This window comes from Bombus affinis, unplaced genomic scaffold (genome assembly GCF_024516045.1).
Source record: "Bombus affinis isolate iyBomAffi1 unplaced genomic scaffold, iyBomAffi1.2 ctg00000058.1, whole genome shotgun sequence".
Taxonomy (NCBI): domain Eukaryota; kingdom Metazoa; phylum Arthropoda; class Insecta; order Hymenoptera; family Apidae; genus Bombus; species Bombus affinis.
This window is the reverse complement of record NW_026108819.1, coordinates 494,422-513,700: the sequence shown is the minus strand read 5'-3', so window position 1 is coordinate 513,700 and position 19,279 is coordinate 494,422.

Here is a 19,279-nt window from a genome sequence, read left to right as displayed (position 1 = left end):
TTGGTTTGTGACACACCTTTACGCGTCCCTCGCTCGCTGCGCTCGCTCGAAATCTATTGCCCAACATAAAACCATACATCTTGCGTTCAGTAATCGATATGGTGGTGACATATTTCGAATTTGCGAACGTGTCGCATCGGTTGTGAGGTCGGACTAGATTTTTACGAGCGAGCGGAGCGAGCGAGCAACGATCACAATTTCCAAGCTATACATATACCTTATATTGCCTTGCATATATTTCGTGTTATTACCTAATTTTGTCAGCCATTTCTGACATCACATTGCACTTTACTATGTGGAAATAGTACTATTTATGTGAAACTATTCATAAACTGTAAACATTTGTCAGTAGGCAATTCGATAAAGACTTCCGGCTCCTCGGGCTGGTGCGAATATTTCAATGTCCGTATGTGCCAAACCGTTGGTTTGTGACACACCTTTACGCGTCTCTCGCTCGCTGCGCTCGCTAGAAAGCTATAGCCTAACCTAAAACCATACATCTTGCGTTCAGTAATCGATATGGTGGCGACATATTTCGAATTTGCGAACGTGTCGCATCGGTTGTGAGGTTGGACTAGATATTTACGAGCGAGCGGAGCGAGCGAGCAACGGTGACAATTTCCAAGCTATACATATACCTTATATTGCATTGCATTTGTTTCGTGTTATTACCTAATTTTGTCAGCCATTTCGGACATCACATTGCACTGTAGTATGTGGAAATAGTACTATTTATGTGAAACTATTCATAAACTGTAAACATTTGTCAGTAGGCAATTCGATAAAGACTTCCGGCTCCTCGGGCTGGTGCGAATATTTCAATGTCCGTATGTGCCAAACCGTTGGTTTGTGACACACCTTTACGCGTCCCTCGCTCGCTGCGCTCGCTCGAAATCTATTGCCCAACATAAAACCATACATCTTGCGTTCAGTAATCGATATGGTGGTGACATATTTCGAATTTGCGAACGTGTCGCATCGGTTGTGAGGTCGGACTAGATTTTTGCGAGCGAGCGGAGCGAGCGAGCAACGATCACAATTTCCAACCTATACATATACCTTATATTGCCTTGCATATATTTCGTGTTATTACCTAATTTTGTCAGCCATTTCTGACATCACATTGCACTTTACTATGTGGAAATAGTATTATTTATGTGAAACTATTCATAAACTGTAAACATTTGTCAGTAGGCAATTCGATAAAGACTTCCGGCTCCTCGGGCTGGTGCGAATATTTCAATGTCCGTATGTGCCAAACCGTTGGTTTGTGACACACCTTTACGCGTCTCTCGCTCGCTGCGCTCGCTCGAAAGCTATAGCCTAACCTAAAACCATACATCTTGCGTTCAGTAATCGATATGGTGGCGACATATTTCGAATTTGCGAACGTGTCGCATCGGTTGTGAGGTTGGACTAGATTTTTACGAGCGAGCGGAGCGAGCGAGCAACGATTACAATTTCCAAGCTATACATATACCTTATATTGCATTGCATTTGTTTCGTGTTATTACCTAATTTTGTCAGCCATTTCTGACATCACATTGCACTTTACTATGTGGAAATAGTACTATTTATGTGAAACTATTCATAAACTGTAAACATTTGTCAGTAGGCAATTCGATAAAGACTTCCGGCTCCTCGGGCTGGTCCGAATATTTCAATGTCCGTATGTGCCAAACCGTTGGTTTGTGACACACCTTTACACGTCTCTCGCTCGCTACGCTCGCTCGAAAGCTATAGCTTAAACTAAAACCAAGCCATCTTGCGTTCATTATTCGATATGGTGGCGACATATTTCGAATTTGCGAACGTGTCGCATCGGTTGTGAGGTTGGACTAGATTTTTACGAGCGAGCGGAGCGAGCGAGCAACGGTGACAATTTCCAAGCTATACATATACCTTATATTGCATTGCATTTGTTTCGTGTTATCACCTAATTTTGTCAGCCATTTCGGACATCACATTGCACTGTAGTATGTGGAAATAGTACTTTTTATGTGAAACTATTCATAAACTGTAAACATTTGTCAGTAGGCAATTCGATAAAGACTTCCGGCTCCTCGGGCTGGTGGGAATATTTCAATGTCCCTATGTGCCAAACCGTTGGTTTGTGACACACCATTACACGGCTCTCGCTCGCTACGCTCGCTCGAAAGCTATAGCTTACCCTAAAACCAATCCATCTTGCGTTCAGTATTCGATATGGTGGTGACATATTTCGAATTTGCGAACGTGTCGCATCGGTTGTGACGTTGGACTAGATTTTTACGAGCGAGCGGAGCGAGCGAGCAACGATCACAATTTCCAAGCTATACATATACCTTATATTGCATTGCATTTGTTTCGTGTTATTACCTAATTTTGTCAGCCATTTCTGACAACACGTTGCACTTTACTATGTGGAAATAGTACTATTTATGTGAAACTATTCACAAACTGTAAACATTTGTCAGTAGGCCATAGGATAAAGACTTCCGGCTCCTCGGGCTGGTGCGAATATTTCAATGTCCGTATGTGCCAAACCGTTGGTTTCTGACACACCTTTACGCGTCCCTCGCTCGCTGCGCTCGCTCGAAATCTATTGCCCAACATAAAACCATACATCTTGCGTTCAGTAATCGATATGGTGGTGACATATTTCGAATTTGCGAACGTGTCGCATCGGTTGTGAGGTCGGACTAGATTTTTACGAGCGAGCGGAGCGAGCGAGCAACGATCACAATTTCCAAGCTATACATATACCTTATATTGCCTTGCATATATTTCGTGTTATTACCTAATTTTGTCAGCCATTTCTGACATCACATTGCACTTTACTATGTGGAAATAGTATTATTTATGTGAAACTATTCATAAACTGTAAACATTTGTCAGTAGGCAATTCGATAAAGACTTCCGGCTCCTCGGGCTGGTGCGAATATTTCAATGTCCGTATGTGCCAAACCGTTGGTTTGTGACACACCTTTACGCGTCTCTCGCTCGCTGCGCTCGCTCGAAAGCTATAGCCTAACCTAAAACCATACATCTTGCGTTCAGTAATCGATATGGTGGCGACATATTTCGAATTTGCGAACGTGTCGCATCGGTTGTGAGGTTGGACTAGATTTTTACGAGCGAGCGGAGCGAGCGAGCAACGATTACAATTTCCAAGCTATACATATACCTTATATTGCATTGCATTTGTTTCGTGTTATTACCTAATTTTGTCAGCCATTTCTGACATCACATTGCACTTTACTATGTGGAAATAGTACTATTTATGTGAAACTATTCATAAACTGTAAACATTTGTCAGTAGGCAATTCGATAAAGACTTCCGGCTCCTCGGGCTGGTCCGAATATTTCAATGTCCGTATGTGCCAAACCGTTGGTTTGTGACACACCTTTACACGTCTCTCGCTCGCTACGCTCGCTCGAAAGCTATAGCTTAAACTAAAACCAAGCCATCTTGCGTTCATTATTCGATATGGTGGCGACATATTTCGAATTTGCGAACGTGTCGCATCGGTTGTGAGGTTGGACTAGATTTTTACGAGCGAGCGGAGCGAGCGAGCAACGGTGACAATTTCCAAGCTATACATATACCTTATATTGCATTGCATTTGTTTCGTGTTATCACCTAATTTTGTCAGCCATTTCGGACATCACATTGCACTGTAGTATGTGGAAATAGTACTTTTTATGTGAAACTATTCATAAACTGTAAACATTTGTCAGTAGGCAATTCGATAAAGACTTCCGGCTCCTCGGGCTGGTGGGAATATTTCAATGTCCCTATGTGCCAAACCGTTGGTTTGTGACACACCATTACACGGCTCTCGCTCGCTACGCTCGCTCGAAAGCTATAGCTTACCCTAAAACCAATCCATCTTGCGTTCAGTATTCGATATGGTGGTGACATATTTCGAATTTGCGAACGTGTCGCATCGGTTGTGACGTTGGACTAGATTTTTACGAGCGAGCGGAGCGAGCGAGCAACGATCACAATTTCCAAGCTATACATATACCTTATATTGCATTGCATTTGTTTCGTGTTATTACCTAATTTTGTCAGCCATTTCTGACAACACGTTGCACTTTACTATGTGGAAATAGTACTATTTATGTGAAACTATTCACAAACTGTAAACATTTGTCAGTAGGCCATAGGATAAAGACTTCCGGCTCCTCGGGCTGGTGCGAATATTTCAATGTCCGTATGTGCCAAACCGTTGGTTTCTGACACACCTTTACGCGTCCCTCGCTCGCTGCGCTCGCTCGAAATCTATTGCCCAACATAAAACCATACATCTTGCGTTCAGTAATCGATATGGTGGTGACATATTTCGAATTTGCGAACGTGTCGCATCGGTTGTGAGGTCGGACTAGATTTTTACGAGCGAGCGGAGCGAGCGAGCAACGATCACAATTTCCAAGCTATACATATACCTTATATTGCCTTGCATATATTTCGTGTTATTACCTAATTTTGTCAGCCATTTCTGACATCACATTGCACTTTACTATGTGGAAATAGTACTATTTATGTGAAACTATTCATAAACTGTAAACATTTGTCAGTAGGCAATTCGATAAAGACTTCCGGCTCCTCGGGCTGGTGCGAATATTTCAATGTCCGTATGTGCCAAACCGTTGGTTTGTGACACACCTTTACGCGTCTCTCGCTCGCTGCGCTCGCTCGAAAGCTATAGCCTAACCTAAAACCATACAACTTGCGTTCAGTAATCGATATGGTGGCGACATATTTCGAATTTGCGAACGTGTCGCATCGGTTGTGAGGTTGGACTAGATTTTTACGAGCGAGCGGAGCGAGCGAGCAACGATTACAATTTCCAAGCTATACATATACCTTATATTGCATTGCATTTGTTTCGTGTTATTACCTAATTTTGTCAGCCATTTCTGACATCACATTGCACTTTACTATGTGGAAATAGTACTATTTATGTGAAACTATTCACAAACTGTAAACATTTGTCAGTAGGCCATAGGATAAAGACTTCCGGCTCCTCGGGCTGGTGCGAATATTTCAATGTCCGTATGTGCCAAACCGTTGGTTTGTGACACACCTTTACGCGTCCCTCGCTCGCTGCGCTCGCTCGAAATCTATTGCCCAACATAAAACCATACATCTTGCGTTCAGTAATCGATATGGTGGTGACATATTTCGAATTTGCGAACGTGTCGCATCGGTTGTGAGGTCGGACTAGATTTTTACGAGCGAGCGGAGCGAGCGAGCAACGATCACAATTTCCAAGCTATACATATACCTTATATTGCATTGCATATATTTCGTGTTATTACCTAATTTTGTCAGCCATTTCGGACATCACATTGCACTTTACTATGTGGAAATAGTACTATTTATGTGAAACTATTCATAAACTGTAAACATTTGTCAGTAGGCAATTCGATAAAGACTTCCGGCTCCTCGGGCTGGTGCGAATATTTCAATGTCCGTATGTGCCAAACCGTTGGTTTGTAACACACCTTTACACGGCTCTCGCTCGCTACGCTCGCACGAAAGCTATAGCTTAACCTAAAACCAAGCCATCTTCCGTTCATTATTCGATATGGTGGCGACATATTTCGAATTTGCGAACGTGTCGCATCGGTTGTGAGGTTGGACTAGATTTTTACGAGCGAGCGGAGCGAGCGAGCAACGGTGACAATTTCCAAGCTATACATATACCTTATATTGCATTGCATTTGTTTCGTGTTGTTACCTAATTTTGTCAGCCATTTCGGACATCACATTGCACTGTAGTATGTGGAAATAGTACTTTTTATGTGAAACTATTCATAAACTGTAAACATTTGTCAGTAGGCAATTCGATAAAGACTTCCGGCTCCTCGGGCTGGTGGGAATATTTCAATGTCCCTATGTGCCAAACCGTTGGTTTGTGACACACCATTACACGGCTCTCGCTCGCTACGCTCGCTCGAAAGCTATAGCTTACCCTAAAACCAATCCATCTTGCGTTCAGTATTCGATATGGTGGTGACATATTTCGAATTTGCGAACGTGTCGCATCGGTTGTGACGTTGGACTAGATTTTTACGAGCGAGCGGAGCGAGCGAGCAACGATCACAATTTCCAAGCTATACATATACCTTATATTGCATTGCATTTGTTTCGAGTTATTACCTAATTTTGTCAGCCATTTCTGACATCACATTGCACTTTACTATGTGGAAATAGTACTATTTATGTGAAACTATTCATAAACTGTAAACATTTGTCAGTAGGCAATTCGATAAAGACTTCCGGCTCCTCGGGCTGGTGCGAATATTTCAATGTCCGTGTGTGCCAAACCGTTTGTTTGTGACACACCTTTACGCGTCTCTCGCTCGCTGCGCTCGCTCGAAAGCCATAGCTTAAACTAAAACCAAGCCATCTTGCGTTCATTATTCGATATGGTGGCGACATATTTCGAATTTGCGAACGTGTCGCATCGGTTGTGAGGTTGGACTAGATTTTTACGAGCGAGCGGAGCGAGCGAGCAACGATCACAATTTCCAAGTTATACATATACCTTATATTGCCTTGCATATATTTCGTGCTATTACCTAATTTTGTCAGCCATCTCTGTCATCACATTGCACTTTACTATGTGGAAATAGTACTATTTATGTGAAACTATTCATAAACTGTAAACATTTGTCAGTAGGCAATTCGATAAAGACTTCCGGCTCCTCGGGCTGGGGGAATATTTCAATGTCCGTATGTGCCAAACCGTTGGTTTGTGACACACCTTTACGCGTCTCTCGCTCGCTGCGCTCGCTAGAAAGCTATAGCCTAACCTAAAACCATTCATCTTGCGTTCAGTAATCGATATGGTGGCGACATATTTCGAATTTGCGAACGTGTCGCATCGGTTGTGAGGTTGGACTAGATTTTTACGAGCGAGCGGAGCGAGCGAGCAACGGTGACAATTTCCAAGCTATACATATACCTTATATTGCATTGCATTTGTTTCGTGTTATTACCTAATTTTGTCAGCCATTTCGGACATCACATTGCACTGTAGTACTTGGAAATAGTACTATTTATGTGAAACTATTCGTAAACTGTAAACATTTGTCAGTAGGCAATTCGATAAAGACTTCCGGCTCCTCGGGCTGGTGCGAATATTTCAATGTCCGTATGTGCCAAACCGTTGGTTTGTGACACACCTTTACGCGACTCTCGCTCGCTGCGCTCGCTCGAAAGCTATAGCTTAACCTAAAACCAAGCCATCTTGCGTTCAGTATTCGATATGGCGGTGACATATTTCGAATTTGCGAACATGTCGCATCGGTTGTGAGGTTGGACTAGATTTTTACGAGCGAGCGGAGCGAGCGAGCAACGATCACAATTTCCAAGTTATACATATACCTTATATTGCATTGCATTTGTTTCGTGTTATTACCTAATTTTGTCAGCCCTTTCTGTCATCACATTGCACTTTACTATGTGGAAATAGTACTATTTATGTGAAACTATTCATAAACTGTAAACATTTGTCAGTAGGCAATTCGATAAAGACTTCCGGCTCCTCGGGCTGGGGAAATATTTCAATGTCCCTATGTGCCAAACCGTTGGTTTGTGACACACCATTACACGGCTCTCGCTCGCTACGCTCGCTCGAAAGCTATAGCTTAACCTAAAACCAATCCATCTTGCGTTCAGTATTCGATATGGTGGTGACATATTTCGAATTTGCGAACGTGTCGCATCGGTTGTGACGTTGGACTAGATTTTTACGAGCGAGCGGAGCGAGCGAGCAACGATCACAATTTCCAAGTTATACATATACCTTATATTGCCTTGCATATATTTCGTGTTATTACCTAATTTTGTCAGCCCTTTCTGTCATCACATTGCACTTTACTATGTGGAAATAGTACTATTTATGTGAAACTATTCGTAAACTGTAAACATTTGTCAGTAGGCAATTCGATAAAGACTTCCGGCTCCTCGGGCTGGGGGAATATTTCAATGTCCCTATGTGCCAAACCGTTGGTTTGTGACACACCATTACACGGCTCTCGCTCGCTACGCTCGCTCGAAAGCTATAGCTTAACCTAAAACCAATCCATCTTGCGTTCAGTATTCGATATGGTGGTGACATATTTCGAATTTGCGAACGTGTCGCATCGGTTGTGACGTTGGACTAGATTTTTACGAGCGAGCGAAGCGAGCGAGCAACGGTGACAATTTCCAAGCTATACATATACCTTATATTGCATTGCATTTGTTTCGTGTTATTACCTAATTTTGTCAGCCATTTCTGACATCACATTGCACTTTACTATGTGGAAATAGTACTATTTATGTGAAACTATTCATAAACTGTAAACATTTGTCAGTAGGCAATTCGATAAAGACTTCCGGCTCCTCGGGCTGGTGCGAATATTTCAATGTCCGTATTTGCCAAACCGTTGGTTTGTGACACACCTTTACGCGTCTCTCGCTCGCTGCGCTCGCTCGAAAGCTATAGCCTAACCTAAAACCATACATCTTGCGTTCAGTAATCGATATGGTGGCGACATATTTCGAATTTGCGAACGTGTCGCATCGGTTGTGAGGTTGGACTAGATTTTTACGAGCGAGCGGAGCGAGCGAGCAACGGTGACAACTTCCAAGCTATACATATACCTTATATTGCATTGCATTTGTTTCGTGTTATTACCTAATTTTGTCAGCCATTTCTGTCATCACATTGCACTTTACTATGTGGAAATAGTACTATTTATGTGAAACTATTCATAAAATGTAAACATTTGTCAGTAGGCAATTCGATAAAGACTTCCGGCTCCTCGGGCTGGTGGGAATATTTCAATGTCCGTATGTGCCAAACCGTTGGTTTGTGACACTCCTTTACACGTCTCTCGCTCGCTACGCTCGCTCGAAAGCTATAGCTTAACCTAAAACCAAGCCATCTTGCGTTCAGTATTCGATATGGCGGTGACATATTTCGAATTTGCGAACATGTCGCATCGGTTGTGAGGTTGGACTAGATTTTTACGAGCGAGCGGAGCGAGCGAGCAACGATCACAATTTCCAAGTTATACATATACCTTATATTGCCTTGCATATATTTCGTGTTATTACCTAATTTTGTCAGCCATTTCTGTCATCACATTGCACTTTACTATGTGGAAATAGTACTATTTATGTGAAACTATTCATAAACTGTAAACATTTGTCAGTAGGCAATTCGATAAAGACTTCCGGCTCCTCGGGCTGGGGGAATATTTCAATGTCCGTATGTGCCAAACCGTTGGTTTGTGACACACCTTTACGCGTCTCTCGCTCGCTGCGCTCGCTAGAAAGCTATAGCCTAACCTAAAACCATACATCTTGCGTTCAGTAATCGATATGGTGGCGACATATTTCGAATTTGCGAACGTGTCGCATCGGTTGTGAGGTTGGACTAGATTTTTACGAGCGAGCGGAGCGAGCGAGCAACGGTGACAATTTCCAAGCTATACATATACCTTATATTGCATTGCATTTGTTTCGTGTTATTACCTAATTTTGTCAGCCATTTCGGACATCACATTGCACTGTAGTATGTGGAAATAGTACTATTTATGTGAAACTATTCGTAAACTGTAAACATTTGTCAGTAGGCAATTCGATAAAGACTTCCGGCTCCTCGGGCTGGTGCGAATATTTCAATGTCCGTATGTGCCAAACCGTTGGTTTGTGACACACCTTTACGCGACTCTCGCTCGCTGCGCTCGCTCGAAAGCTATAGCCTAACCTAAAACCATACATCTTGCGTTCAGTAATCGATATGGTGGTGACATATTTCGAATTTGCGAACGTGTCGCATCGGTTGTGATGTTGGACTAGATTTTTACGAGCGAGCGGAGCGAGCGAGCAACGATTACAATTTCCAAGCTATACATATACCTTATATTGCCTTGCATATATTTCGTGTTATTACCTAATTTTGTCAGCCATTTCTGACATCACATTGCACTTTACTATGTGGAAATAGTACTATTTATGTGAAACTATTCATAAACTGTAAACATTTGTCAGGAGGCAATTCGATAAAGACTTCCGGCTCCTCGGGCTGGTGCGAATATTTCAATGTCCGTATGTGCCAAACCGTTGGTTTGTGACACTCCTTTACACGTCTCTCGCTCGCTACGCTCGCTCGAAAGCTATAGCTTAACCTAAAACCAAGCCATCTTGCGTTCAGTATTCGATATGGCGGTGACATATTTCGAATTTGCGAACATGTCGCATCGGTTGTGAGGTTGGACTAGATTTTTACGAGCGAGCGGAGCGAGCGAGCAACGATCACAATTTCCAAGTTATACATATACCTTATATTGCCTTGCATATATTTCGTGTTATTACCTAATTTTTTCAGCCATTTCTGTCATCACATTGCACTTTACTATGAGGAAATAGTACTATTTATGTGAAACTATTCATAAACTGTAAACATTTGTCAGTAGGCAATTCGATAAAGACTTCCGGCTCCTCGGGCTGGGGGAATATTTCAATGTCCCTATGTGCCAAACCGTTGGTTTGTGACACACCATTACACGGCTCTCGCTCGCTACGCTCGCTCGAAAGCTATAGCTTAACCTAAAACCAATCCATCTTGCGTTCAGTATTCGATATGGTGGTGACATATTTCGAATTTGCGAACGTGTCGCATCGGTTGTGACGTTGGACTAGATTTTTACGAGCGAGCGAAGCGAGCGAGCAACGGTGACAATTTCCAAGATATACATATACCTTATATTGCATTGCATTTGTTTCGTGTTATTACCTAATTTTGTCAGCCATTTCTGACATCACATTGCACTTTACTATGTGGAAATAGTACTATTTATGTGAAACTATTCATAAACTGTAAACATTTGTCAGTAGGCAATTCGATAAAGACTTCCGGCTCCTCGGGCTGGTGCGAATATTTCAATGTCCGTATTTGCCAAACCGTTGGTTTGTGACACACCTTTACGCGTCTCTCGCTCGCTGCGCTCGCTCGAAAGCTATAGCCTAACCTAAAACCATACATCTTGCGTTCAGTAATCGATATGGTGGCGACATATTTCGAATTTGCGAACGTGTCGCATCGGTTGTGAGGTTGGACTAGATTTTTACGAGCGAGCGGAGCGAGCGAGCAACGGTGACAACTTCCAAGCTATACATATACCTTATATTGCATTGCATTTGTTTCGTGTTATTACCTAATTTTGTCAGCCATTTCTGTCATCACATTGCACTTTACTATGTGGAAATAGTACTATTTATGTGAAACTATTCATAAAATGTAAACATTTGTCAGTAGGCAATTCGATAAAGACTTCCGGCTCCTCGGGCTGGTGGGAATATTTCAATGTCCGTATGTGCCAAACCGTTGGTTTGTGACACACCTTTACGCGTCCCTCGCTCGCTGCGCTCGCTCGAAAACTATTGCCCAACCTAAAACCAATCCATCTTGCGTTCATTATTCGAAATGGTGGCGACATATTTCGAATTTGCTAACGTGTCGCATCGGTTGTGAGGTTGGACTAGATTTTTACGAGCGAGCGGAGCGAGCGAGAAACGGTGACAATTTCCAAGCTATACATATACCTTATATTGCCTTGCATATATTTCGTGTTATTACCTAATTTTGTCAGCCATTTCTGACATCACATTGCACTTTACTATGTGGAAATAGTACTATTTATGTGAAACTATTCATAAACAGTAAACATTTGTCAGTAGGCAATTCGATAAAGACTTCCGGCTCCTCGGGCTGGTGCGAATATTTCAATGTCCGTATGTGCCAAGCCGTTGGTTTGTGACACACCTTTACGCGTCTCTCGCTCGCTGCGCTCGCTAGAAAGCTATAGCCTAACCTAAAACCATACATCTTGCGTTCAGTAATCGATATGGTGGCGACATATTTCGAATTTGCGAACGTGTCGCATCGGTTGTGAGGTTGGACTAGATTTTTACGAGCGAGCGGAGCGAGCGAGCAACGGTGACAATTTCCAAGCTATACATATACCTTATATTGCATTGCATTTGTTTCGTGTTATTACCTAATTTTGTCAGCCATTTCGGACATCACATTACACTGTAGTATGTGGAAATAGTACAATTTATGTGAAACTATTCATAAACTGTAAACATTTGTCAGTAGGCAATTCGATAAAGACTTCCGGCTCCTCGGGCTGGTGCGAATATTTCAATGTCCGTATGTGCCAAACCGTTGGTTTGTGACACACCTTTACGCGACTCTCGCTCGCTGCGCTCGCTCGAAAGCTATAGCCTAACCTAAAACCATACATCTTGCGTTCAGTAATCGATATGGTGGTGACATATTTCGAACTTGCGAACGTGTCGCATCGGTTGTGAGGTTGGACTAGATTTTTACGAGCGAGCGAGCAACGATTACAATTTCCAAGCTATACATATACCTTATATTGCCTTGCATATATTTCGTGTTATTACCTAATTTTGTCAGCCATTTCTGACATCACATTGCACTTTACTATGTGGAAATAGTACTATTTATGTGAAACTATTCATAAACTGTAAACATTTGTCAGTAGGCAATTCGATAAAGACTTCCGGCTCCTCGGGCTGGTGGGAATATTTCAATGTCCGTATGTGCCAAACCGTTGGTTTGTGACACACCTTTACGCGTCCCTCGCTCGCTGCGCTCGCTCGAAAACTATTGCCCAACCTAAAACCAATCCATCTTGCGTTCATTATTCGAAATGGTGGCGACATATTTCGAATTTGCTAACGTGTCGCATCGGTTGTGAGGTTGGACTAGATTTTTACGAGCGAGCGGAGCGAGCGAGAAACGGTGACAATTTCCAAGCTATACATATACCTTATATTGCCTTGCATATATTTCGTGTTATTACCTAATTTTGTCAGCCATTTCTGACATCACATTGCACTTTACTATGTGGAAATAGTACTATTTATGTGAAACTATTCATAAACAGTAAACATTTGTCAGTAGGCAATTCGATAAAGACTTCCGGCTCCTCGGGCTGGTGCGAATATTTCAATGTCCGTATGTGCCAAGCCGTTGGTTTGTGACACACCTTTACGCGTCTCTCGCTCGCTGCGCTCGCTAGAAAGCTATAGCCTAACCTAAAACCATACATCTTGCGTTCAGTAATCGATATGGTGGCGACATATTTCGAATTTGCGAACGTGTCGCATCGGTTGTGAGGTTGGACTAGATTTTTACGAGCGAGCGGAGCGAGCGAGCAACGGTGACAATTTCCAAGCTATACATATACCTTATATTGCATTGCATTTGTTTCGTGTTATTACCTAATTTTGTCAGCCATTTCGGACATCACATTGCACTGTAGTATGTGGAAATAGTACTATTTATGTGAAACTATTCATAAACTGTAAACATTTGTCAGTAGGCAATTCGATAAAGACTTCCGGCTCCTCGGGCTGGTGCGAATATTTCAATGTCCGTATGTGCCAAACCGTTGGTTTGTGACACACCTTTACGCGACTCTCGCTCGCTGCGCTCGCTCGAAAGCTATAGCCTAACCTAAAACCATACATCTTGCGTTCAGTAATCGATATGGTGGTGACATATTTCGAACTTGCGAACGTGTCGCATCGGTTGTGAGGTTGGACTAGATTTTTACGAGCGAGCGAGCAACGATTACAATTTCCAAGCTATACATATACCTTATATTGCCTTGCATATATTTCGTATTATTACCTAATTTTGTCAGCCATTTCTGACATCACATTGCACTTTACTATGTGGAAATAGTACTATTTATGTGAAACTATTCATAAACTGTAAACATTTGTCAGTAGGCAATTCGATAAAGACTTCCGGCTCCTCGGGCTGGTGCGAATATTTCAATGTCCGTATGTGCCAAACCGTTGGTTTGTGACACACCTTTACACGTCTCTCGCTCGCTACGCTCGCTCGAAAGCTATAGCTTAACCTAAAACCAAGCCATCTTGCGTTCATTATTCGATATGGTGGCGACATATTTCGAATTTGCGAACGTGTCGCATCGGTTGTGAGGTTCGACTAGATTTTTACGAGCGAGCGGAGCGAGCGAGCAACGGTGACAATTTCCAAGCTATACATATACCTTATATTGCATTGCATTTGTTTCGTGTTATTACCTAATTTTGTCAGCCATTTCGGACATCACATTGCACTGTAGTATGTGGAAATAGTACTTTTTATGTGAAACTATTCATAAACTGTAAACATTTGTCAGTAGGCAATTCGATAAAGACTTCCGGCTCCCCGGGCTGGTGGGAATATTTCAATGTCCCTATGTGCCAAACCGTTGGTTTGTGACACACCATTACACGGCTCTCGCTCGCTACGCTCGCTCGAAAGCTATAGCTTACCCTAAAACCAATCCATCTTGCGTTCAGTATTCGATATGGTGGTGACATATTTCGAATTTGCGAACGTGTCGCATCGGTTGTGACGTTGGACTAGATTTTTACGAGCGAGCGGAGCGAGCGAGCAACGATCACAATTTCCAAGCTATACATATACCTTATATTGCATTGCATTTGTTTCGAGTTATTACCTAATTTTGTCAGCCATTTCTGACATCACATTGCACTTTACTATGTGGAAATAGTACTATTTATGTGAAACTATTCATAAACTGTAAACATTTGTCAGTAGGCAATTCGATAAAGACTTCCGGCTCCTCGGGCTGTTGCGAATATTTCAATGTCCGTATGTGCCAAACCGTTGGTTTGTGACACACCTTTACGCGACTCTCGCTCGCTGCGCTCGCTCGAAAGCTATAGCCTAACCTAAAACCATACATCTTGCGTTCAGTAATCGATATGGTGGTGACATATTTCGAATTTGCGAACGTGTCGCATCGGTTGTGAGGTTGGACTAGATTTTTACGAGCGAGCGGAGCGAGCGAGCAGCGGTGACAATTTCCAAGCTATACATATACCTTATATTGCATTGCATTTGTTTCGTGTTATTACCTAATTTTGTCAGCCATTTCGGACATCCCATTGCACTGTAGTATGTGGAAATAGTACTATTTATGTGAAACTATTCATAAACTGTAAACATTTGTCAGTAGGCAATTCGATAAAGACTTCCGGCTCCTCGGGCTGGGGGAATATTTCAATGTCCCTATGTGCCAAACCGTTGGTTTGTGACACACCATTACACGGCTCTCGCTCGCTACGCTCGCTCGAAAGCTATAGCTTAACCTAAAACCAATCCATCTTGCGTTCAGTATTCGATATGGTGGTGACATATTTCGAATTTGCGAACGTGTCGCATCGGTTGTGAGGTTGGACTAGATTTTTACAAGCGAGCGGAGCGAGCGAGCAACGGTGACAACTTCCAAGCTATACATATGCCTTATATTGCATTGCATTTGTTTCGTGTTATTACCTAATTTTGTCAGCCATTTCTGACATCACGTTGCACTTTACTATGTGGAAATAGTACTATTTATGTGAAACTATTCATAAACTGTAAACATTTGTCAGTAGGCAATTCGATAAAGACTTCCGGCTCCTCGGGCTGGGGGAATATTTCAATGTCCGTATGTGCCAAACCGTTGGTTTGTGACACATCTTTACGCGTCTCTCGCTCGCTGCGCTCGCTAGAAAGCTATAGCCTAACCTAAAACCATACATCTTGCGTTCAGTAATCGATATGGTGGCGACATATTTCGAATTTGCGAACGTGTCGCATCGGCTGTGAGGTTGGACTAGATTTTTACGAGCGAGCGGAGCGAGCGAGCACCGGTGACAATTTCCAAGCTATACATATACCTTATATTGCATTGCATTTGTTTCGTGTTATTACCTAATTTTGTCAGCCATTTCGGACATCACATTGCACTGTAGTATGTGGAAATAGTACTATTTATGTGAAACTATTCGTAAACTGTAAACATTTGTCAGTAGGCAATTCGATAAAGACTTCCGGCTCCTCGGGCTGGTGCGAATATTTCAATGTCCGTATGTGCCAAACCGATGGTTTGTGACACACCTTTACGCGACTCTCGCTCGCTGCGCTCGCTCGAAAGCTATAGCCTAACCTAAAACCATACATCTTGCGTTCAGTAATCGATATGGTGGTGACATATTTCGAATTTGCGAACGTGTCGCATCGGTTGTGAGGTTGGACTAGATTTTTACGAGCGAGCGGAGCGAGCGAGCAACGATTACAATTTCCAAGCTATACATATTCCTTATATTGCCTTGCATATATTTCGTGTTATTACCTAATTTTGTCAGCCATTTCTGAAATCACATTGCACTTTACTATGTGGAAATAGTACTATTTCTGTGAAACTATTCATAAACTGTAAACATTTGTCAGTAGGCAATTCGATAAAGACTTCTGGCTCCTCGGGCTGGTGCGAATATTTCAATGTCCGTATGTGCCAAACCGTTGGTGTGTGACACACCTTTACACGTCTCTCGCTCGCTACGCTCGCTCGAAAGCTATAGCTTAACCTAAAACCAAGCCATCTTGCGTTCATTATTCGATATGGTGGCGACATATTTCGAATTTGCGAACGTGTCGCATCGGTTGTGAGGTTGGACTAGATTTTAACGAGCGAGCGGAGCGAGCGAGCAACGGTGACAATTTCCAAGCTATACATATACCTTATATTGCATTGCATTTGTTTCGTGTTATTACCTAATTTTGTCAGCCATTTCGGACATCACATTGCACTGTAGTATGTGGAAATAGTACTTTTTATGTGAAACTATTCATAAACTGTAAACATTTGTCAGTAGGCAATTCGATAAAGACTTCCGGCTCCTCGGGCTGGTGGGAATATTTCAATGTCCCTATGTGCCAAACCGTTGGTTTGTGACACACCATTACACGGCTCTCGCTCGCTACGCTCGCTCGAAAGCTATAGCTTACCCTAAAACCAATCCATCTTGCGTTCAGTATTCGATATGGTGGTGACATATTTCGAATTTGCGAACGTGTCGCATCGGTTGTGACGTTGGACTAGATTTTTACGAGCGAGCGGAGCGAGCGAGCAACGATCACAATTTCCAAGCTATACATATACCTTATATTGCATTGCATTTGTTTCGAGTTATTACCTAATTTTGTCAGCCATTTCTGACATCACATTGCACTTTACTATGTGGAAATAGTACTATTTATGTGAAACTATTCATAAACTGTAAACATTTGTCAGTAGGCAATTCGATAAAGACTTCCGGCTCCTCGGGCTGGTGCGAATATTTCAATGTCCGTGTGTGCCAAACCGTTGGTTTGTGACACACCTTTACGCGTCTCTCGCTCGCTGCGCCCGCTCGAAAGCTATAGCTTAAACTAAAACCAAGCCATCTTGCGTTCATTATTCGATATGGTGGCGACATATTTCGAATTTGCGAACGTGTCGCATCGGTTGTGAGGTTGGACTAGATTTTTACGAGCGAGCGGAGCGAGCGAGCAACGGTGACAATTTCCAAGCTATGCATATACCTTATATTGCATTGCATTTGTTTCGTGTTATTACCTAATTTTGTCAGCCATTTCGGACATCACATTGCACTTTACTATGTGGAAATAGTACTATTTATGTGAAACTATTCATAAACTGTAAACATTTGTCAGTAGGCAATTCGATAAAGACTTCCGGCTCCTCGGGCTGGTGCGAATATTTCAATGTCCCTATGTGCCAAACCGTTGGTTTGTGACACACCTTTACACGTCTCTCGCTCGCTACGCTCGCTCGAAAGCTATAGCTTAACCTAAAACCAAGCCATCTTGCGTTCATTATTCGATATGGTGGCGACATATTTCGAATTTGCGAACGTGTCGCATCGGTTGTGAGGTTGTACTAGATTTTTACGAGCGAGCGGAGCGAGCGAGCAACGGTGACAACTTCCAAGCTATACATATACCTTATATTGCATTGCATTTGTTTCGTGTTATTACCTAATTTTGTCAGCCATTTCGGACATCACATTGCACTGTAGTATGTGGAAATAGTACTTTTTATGTGAAACTATTCATAAACTGTAAACATTTGTCAGTAGGCAATTCGATAAAGACTTCCGGCTCCTCGGGCTGGTGGGAATATTTCAATGTCCCTATGTGCCAAACCGTTGGTTTGTGACACACCATTACACGGCTCTCGCTCGCTACGCTCGCTCGAAAGCTATAGCTTACCCTAAAACCAATCCATCTTGCGTTCAGTATTCGATATGGTGGTGACATATTTCGAATTTGCGAACGTGTCGCATCGGTTGTGACGTTGGACTAGATTTTTACGAGCGAGCGGAGCGAGCGAGCAACGATCACAATTTCCAAGCTATACATATACCTTATATTGCATTGCATTTGTTTCGAGTTATTACCTAATTTTGTCAGCCATTTCTGACATCACATTGCACTTTACTATGTGGAAATAGTACTATTTATGTGAAACTATTCATAAACTGTAAACATTTGTCAGTAAGCAATTCGATAAAGACTTCCGGCTCCTCGGGCTGGTGCGAATATTTCAATGTCCGTGTGTGCCAAACCGTTTGTTTGTGACACACCTTTACGCGTCTCTCGCTCGCTGCGCTCGCTCGAAAGCTATAGCTTAAACTGAAACCAAGCCATCTTGCGTTCATTATTCGATATGGTGGCGACATATTTCGAATTTGCGAACGTGTCGCATCGGTTGTGAGGTTGGACTAGATTTTTACGAGCGAGCGGAGCGAGCGAGCAACGGTGACAATTTCCAAGCTATACATATACCTTATATTGCATTGCATTTGTTTCGTGTTATTACCTAATTTTGTCAGCCATTTCGGACATCACATTGCACTGTAGTATGTGGAAATAGTACTATTTATGTGAAACTATTCATAAACTGTAAACATTTGTCAGTAGGCAATTCGATAAAGACTTCCGGCTCCTCGGGCTGGTGGGAATATTTCAATGTCCCTATGTGCCAAACCGTTGGTTTGTGACACACCATTACACGGCTCTCGCTCGCGACGCTCGCTCGAAAGCTATAGCTTACCCTAAAACCAATCCATCTTGCGTTCAGTATTCGATATGGTGGTGACATATTTCGAATTTGCGAACGTGTCGCATCGGTTGTGACGTTGGACTAGATTTTTACGAGCGAGCGGAGCGAGCGAGCAACGATCACAATTTCCAAGCTATACATATACCTTATATTGCATTGCATTTGTTTCGAGTTATTACCTAATTTTGTCAGCCATTTCTGACATCACATTGCACTTTACTATGTGGAAATAGTACTATTTATGTGAAACTATTCATAAACT